This window comes from Solanum pennellii, chromosome 9 (genome assembly GCF_001406875.1).
Source record: "Solanum pennellii chromosome 9, SPENNV200".
In the NCBI taxonomy this organism is placed as follows: Eukaryota; Viridiplantae; Streptophyta; class Magnoliopsida; order Solanales; family Solanaceae; genus Solanum; species Solanum pennellii.
Window position 1 is genome coordinate 18,404,674 of NC_028645.1, and position 7,152 is coordinate 18,411,825.

At 33.4% G+C, this 7,152-nt stretch overlaps 1 long non-coding RNA gene and 1 pseudogene across 1 annotated transcript in view; one reads left to right on the forward strand and one right to left on the reverse strand.

Annotated features, from left to right (window-relative positions):
- Positions 1–6,893, reverse strand: part of LOC114078652 — a 17,133-nt gene extending 10,240 nt beyond the window's left edge. Inside the window, exons 1-3 of the long non-coding RNA XR_003580348.1 lie at positions 6,812–6,893; positions 5,544–5,587; positions 1,361–1,410 (exon numbers count right to left, since the gene is read on the reverse strand). This is a non-coding gene — a long non-coding RNA (uncharacterized LOC114078652). The remainder of the gene's footprint in view (positions 1–1,360; positions 1,411–5,543; positions 5,588–6,811) is intronic.
- Positions 4,682–5,072, forward strand: LOC114078651 (annotated as a pseudogene).
- Positions 6,894–7,152: the final 259 nt, after the last annotated feature.

Sequence of the window (7,152 nt, forward strand, 5' to 3'; positions counted from 1 at the left end):
GTCTAGAAGAAGAAGCACCTAAAGGTTCAACTTTCTGAATACCACAATGCCATCCATTTTGACCATATGGAAATAACAGCGGATACTGCAATGGATCATAACAACCGTAATAATAATTTACCAATTGACTCCTATTGCTATTTGTATATACACGAATATGAGGGGTGAGTTAATAGTTTTGAGTATCTTTCTCTACCCATATTCCAGCAACTTCTGATGCAGTTGGTAAGTTGTACACTCTTTGATCTAAACCAGCATCGGATTTTAGAGCAATGTAGAAGTTAGATAATTGTGGAATATTTATTAGTGACTTTAGGAATATGGAGTATGGATTAGCATTTAATATTTCCATCAGTTTTTGTACAATACCTTCATTCAGTTTGGTTGAACATTCTAATCGATTCCTCAATTCATTGTCACTATCAAAGAAATATAATTGTAAATTTCTTCCTTTCTCAATAGCTGGTACTAAGTCCTCTATAAAGTGATACATTTTTCCTTGAACTCGAAATGTGGATATATCTTTATATTTTTTTGCTAGTTCTTTGTTATAATTAACTCCTAGAGATGTGAATGCAAAAATGTTATTGTAAGTTTTTATATAAGTTCGAAACTGTTCAGATTCATTCGTATTTCCTAAATATAGATTTCTTAAAGTTGTTGGTGTTTGATGCGAAATAAGCCGCACAATACCATTGCCACAACAAAATGCTGGCTCATACTCAAATCTTTTTGCAGTGCAGAATTTACACCGGGGAACATCTTTTAGGGTAGCGTAATTTGTTATCGGGTGGATGATTTCCATGTAATTAACTTCTGTTGAACTACATCATGCATAATGTAGTTAATTCTTAAAACTAATTTTAGTAGATAAAGATTATTTAGATTATAGCCTATCCAACTATTTTACCTCTATTATGAGTTTCCTCATGTGTAGACAATGTGGTGGTGCTGCAGCTAGCACCGATGAAGGCATTATTGTCGATGGCTGAGTTTGCCCGTCTGCCAGCTAGATAGGCATCTTTCTTATTGGATTGTGCCAGTTTGTATAATTCACGCCGTCTAGCTTTTTTATCAGCATGAGCTTTTTCAGAATTTAGATGATTTCTATTACTTTTGTCTGACATTTGTAGAACTGTTATCTATCCTGAATATGATATATAAATTATATGTTTACTTTCGTTTTCTTACTCATGCATAAGACAGTTCAAAATAATTATAACAAATCAAATTACATGCATAAAACAATTCAAAGTAATTATAACAAACCAAATTATTCTTTGCAGAATTTAGTAAAAATGCAGAAAATTAATACAGAAGGCAAAAGAGAAACCGTAATAACGGGTGGAAAAGAACATACCTGTAGCGCTGAGACTGCAGTAGTAGTAATTGCAAATTCCTATCTTCACACTGCATGCAAAAACTAATTGTAAAAGGAATTTAATATTTTCAACAAGTTGTATCTATCAAATATCATCTCTAATAGTTCGTCTCAAACGTATGATATTAGTGTAGCCATATGAACATATGAAAGCTTAGACAAACAAAACAACAGACTTATTAACTTAAATACTCGAATGAAACTATTAGTATCAATTGGTAACTCATAATGGCATTGTTAGCATATTGTAGTTTGTATGAGCTCATAATCAGTATAGTTGCTTTTGGTAGAGTTGATAAATTTCTCTGATGAGGATGCTAAAGCTCCTTTAAAAGTAGGGAGAAACTGAAAACTGATAAGGAAACTTTCATATGATTTATTTCTTAAAAAAGTAGGAGGTTTAGCTGTTGTTACACTTAGAAAAGGTAAACCGAATTCAATTATGACATCTATTACGAGCAGTTATAAAAGGTAAACTAACTCCATTTAGAAAATGTATTCATGTTTTCCAGCAAAAATACATTGGCAAAATTTTAAGTCCTAAACACAATGGCCATACTGCCTATAATATTAATACCTAAATTTTTGTGTATTTGCATTGCTGGTAAATAATCAATAAAATTCAAATCGTATATAATAATCTGAAATAATTGAAATACGTCTAAAGCTAAACGACAAGTGGCATTTTTTTTATAAACGAAATGAGAAGTAGGAACAGGTGTGGTGGATGATGTGTGTGTGTACACACTAATTAACCCCAATCAAGGCTGGAAGACTGGGTTGTAGCCATGGCCATGGGAAATTCCTACTTATTGTCTCTCTTTTGGTGGGTAACTATTGAGTAAGTTTTATCTGATATGAAAGTACTGCTAACATGCAAAGTTCCTCAAAAGACTTTTTTCTGCTGCTAAAATTCATCATGTTACTGTCAGTCATTCCATTTATATGCACTGATTATACTTCTCCAGAAATATTATTTAATGCAATGCTATCTCCAATATTACATACTATTTACTATACTATGATCTATAATCTATAGCTATACCTATATCCTACAACAAAATGCGAAATAATTCCTTCACTTTCTTAAACCCATCGGGAATTAGACAAAATATTGAATAGAAATGTCCTAATACTTCCTCAAAGTAAAGTTGTCATTCTGTACTAAAAACATCATCTACAAACATAATAAAGGATTTATTTAAAAAGAATTATATATATTTTCCAATATGTATGCTGTTTTATTTTTTTTAGTTATGTAATTTATTAGTTATAATTATATAATCCCAAATGGACTTGCAGGTTAGGACATAAAAGTGACAGAAGTAAAATTCACATAGACAAGAATCATGTCACTCACTAAACAACACATACGTATATGACAATTACGAAAAATATTAGATAGAGAACAATTGGTGGATCCGACTTGTACCTCCTCCTAAGATGATACGTAAATTTGTCATTTTCATATCATACTTATCTTCATTAATTAATTCTATCTTATGCTACAGCTAGCACCATAAGTCATAACAAAGCTTATACTGCTACTATTAGTAGAAACAAAAGATTTGAGTGTTAAACTGAACCTTTAGCAGCAACAGTTTTCAGTTAGATATTTTCTCTAACATGGTCACACAATTGGCCATCTTTTATTCTACGCGGCTACGCTACTATACAATTTAACACGGTATATATAATTTAACATGGTATAAGAGCAGATAGATAAAGCTCGCGACTGCGAGACTAAACCATCACTTATTATCAAAAAGTGTGCACATGAAAGGCATGTTGAAGACAATAACAACTAAGTAAATAACCAAGCTTTTAGAACAGAGAATAGTCCAAACATTATCAATCAAAGCTGTTAAAAAAAAGGAAGAAAATTTAAGCAAGTAAGATATAAATATTATTAAAAAACAGAATAAAACCCAAATCTGGGAATCATTATGAATGTCGTGCATGGGATTTAACTGTGTTTGAGCTTTGGTTGATCCAAAACGGGAAAATGCAAAATGAGGTTGATTTAAACCAAGAATTCGATATGGGGTTCTCAGATTTGGTGCCTTTAGTCTTATTGACATAACTATAGAAAAATATTAGCAACATGCAGCAAAATTGAATACTATCTACAATTATAGTCACCCCTGTGCCATATTCTTCAAAAGCCAAAAAAGACTTAAGCATACTGAAACAGTAGGTTTTTTACACACTAAAGAATCAAAAAATTGGTGATTCTTTCAGAAGAATTTGGAACACCCAAACAAAACTAAGGGATCCTAAGTCTCACATAATTGCTAAAGAATATCAGGTCAGAATGCGTACAGAACAGTTTGTTATTTTTTCGACATATAATTGTATTCGATGTTTCTTTTAAAGGTTTCATTATCTTCTTTTGTGCAGTAACTGAGCTGCATAAATTTGAAGCTAATATTCAGGTCTCTGGAAGTAGAGCAGCTGTTTATGGGAAGGGAAAGGCAAGGTAAGTTTATAGTTCTTGCTTGATTTCCTACTGTTCTATACAAACTATATCGCGTATTGATGTTGTTATGGATTTTCTGCTAGTCCATTCCGCAGTTCTCAGGTCAATGCAACTGATTTGCGGGGGGGAATATCATTAGTTTTGGCTAGTCTATCTGCTGAAGGAATTACTGAAATCAGTGGAACCTCCCATGCTGATAGGGGTTAGGAAAATTTGGAAATGAAACTCGAAGGTCTCGGTGCCAACGTCATAAAGACAACAACGACAACATACCCCGTGTAATTCCACCAGGTGAGGTTCGGAAAAGATAATGTCTATAACTTCTGGGTTTACTCCCGTAGGACTTACAAGTAAAGATCAAAGAGCAAGCCTGAAGAATAACTGGGGATGTTGGAACTGTGGGATTATTCATTGCATTTCGCAGTAGCCAAATGTTTCAGCTTTAGACAAGGCTCATTTGTCGATTTCTGTAATTGACATATGCCAGGAACTTCTAAATTTATCAACCACTCTGTACAAACCCTTTCAAATCACTTCCTATAAACAAAAAAATACTCGAATGTAGTAGACCGTCTAAACTACCTCACAAAGGACTCGTGCATAGCATAATCTGTCAATATAGTTCTGCTTTTATCATCTTTTGTTAGTTTATGGTGCTGAATTATTTTCTTTGAGCTAGCTCTTCTGCTGCGTATTTTGTTCCTGTATTGACTTCTCAATTATTGTTTGTTTTGGATGATTGAATGAAGTGTCCATATGTGGGATACTTTTGTGGGAAATTCACTTTTGTCATTGTAGATGAGTTGTGGAGACAAAAGAGGGTGCTAGGAGGGTCTTTGAAGCAATGCAGGTACGAACTGTTGGACTTGGAATACTATGATCAGTGGGTATTGCCGAAACGATAGTCCTAAAGAGGCCCTAATGATTTACAGGAGAATGGAAGATGATGGTGTTCATGCTGATTGTGCCACTGTGCTTTCCGTGTTGCCTGCGTGTGGGTGTCTGAAGAACTTTGAGATGGGCAGAGAGGTTCACTCACTGGTCGAACAAGTAGTTTTTTGGGACAATTTGTCTGTTTGGAAAGTTGTAGTTGATATGTACATCAAGTGTGGAAGAATGGATAAAGCAAGGTCGGTTTTTGAGAAGATGATCGATAGAGATGTGGTTACTTGGACTACAATGATCCACAGTTTCATTTCAATTGGTACTTAAAATGCACTATGATTTTCTCAAAGGATGCAGCTTGAAGGTGTAAAGCCAAATACAGTAACTCTGGCATCCCTTCTGCTGCATGTGCCAGTTTGCCTCATTTGAGGCTTGGCAAATGCCGCATGGCTGGGCTATCAGGCTGGACCTTCAGGCTTCAGGTTGATGTTAATGTGGAAACTCGCTTTATTGATATGTATGCTAAATGCAATTGTTTTAGACTGATGCAAAATATTGATCGGAAAAAAATTCATACAGCAGCTCAACTAAGCAGAAACAATACACGAAAATAGCCCAAAACAGAACAAAAAAGCACAAAGTTTGAATCTTTAAACTCAGAATCAACAAAGTAACCCCAATATTAAACCAACAAAACAAATTACCAACTCACCAACTACACAGAACGAAACAGTATGAAATTAAACCCCACATCAAGTCAAATGAAGAACTCAAACCATAATAAGAAAGAGCTCATACCTTTATCGAAAAATCAGGAAAGGCCTTTGAGCTTAAAAGGGTCTCTGCAACAATGAATTCAAGAACAAGAACACGTTTTACACAGTGCAGATTTGAGTAAATTAAAAGTAAAAAATTAAACATACATGTAGTATGTGAATCAAGAAGATCCTATCTTCTTTCTAGGTAATAGACAAAAAATGAAGCTTAGTCAAAAGTGTTAAAACTTTCAAGCAATATAATTATTAATCATAATTTAACAAGAACAACAATTGTGAACAAGAATCAAGTAGAAAAAGAGTACATGTTTCGTTCATCAGTTCTTTTTCATTAGAATGAATCATGTGGAGATTGCTCAGAAATTATTGTGGACCAAAAAATAATATTAACCAACTGGGACTTCCAAAACACAAGGAAAATTGAACATCACAAAAACCCAGAAAATTAATTCAGATGGAAAAAGCCATATATGAATGGAGGAAGTTTAAAAGAGTTGTGATATAGAAAACCCAATTAAAGCAAACCACAAAGTAAATTGCGATAGAAAAAGATCAAATTAACAGCAAATTAATAACTACATACAAGAAAAAACAACAAAAATTTACTGCATGTAAAAAAAACACAACAAAAATCTGAAATAGGAATTCAAGATAAAATATATACTCAACCAAAATTGAATTGAAACCAGATCGATTAAAATTACAAAAACCCATAAAATTAAAAGCATATCAATTAAAATTATTGAGACTTCTCTGTTCCAGAGGCATCATAAAATCCAAACTCGCCCACAAACATATCAAGTGTTCGCTGTAGGAGCATAGGAAATGCAACGCAAAGACATGATGAAAGTCCCAGTAAGTTACCAACTGATTTTTATCCAAATTAAAATACAACCAAAATTTACTGCATGTGAAAATATATGGGTTTTTCATACATGAACAGAGTGGAAGACCAAACTAACACTACATCTCACAAAAGAAAACCAAAAGTTACTGCATGTGAAAATACATAGGTTTTTCATACATAAATAAAAGAAGACAAGCAGAAATTTGAAAGAGGAATTCAAAACCCAAATCAAATTTGGGTATCACATACCCAAATCAAATTTGGGTATATTCATCCACCTAAATCAATCTGAATGAGCCAACCAAAAGGATAATCCAACATCAATAACAATTCCAAACGAAAAAATAAGTGAAAATTTTACACACCCAGATCAAATTTAAAACTTGAACATCGATTGAAAGGAAGATGAAGGAAAAAGAAAGCTGAGACATGTAAAACATTACCTGGAGAAGGCTGAAGAGAGTAAACTTCCATGTGCAGTGAATCATTATAAATGAAGCATTAGAAGGAAGACATAGGAGGAGGAAGACATGCATATTCATTTTATCAGAGGAAGACACGTTAGCAGAGAAAATGAAAAGGCAAAATAGATTAACAAAGAAAAGACAGCTAACATATACTTGTAAAGACCAAAATAACCCTTGAAGCAAATATTGTAAAGACCAAAATAACCCTTGAAGCAAGCATGTTGATTATGCCTTGTAAAGACCAAAATAGCCCTTGAAGCAAGCATGTTGATTATGCCTTTTCTAATATAGGAGTAATATCAGAGGAAGACACGTTA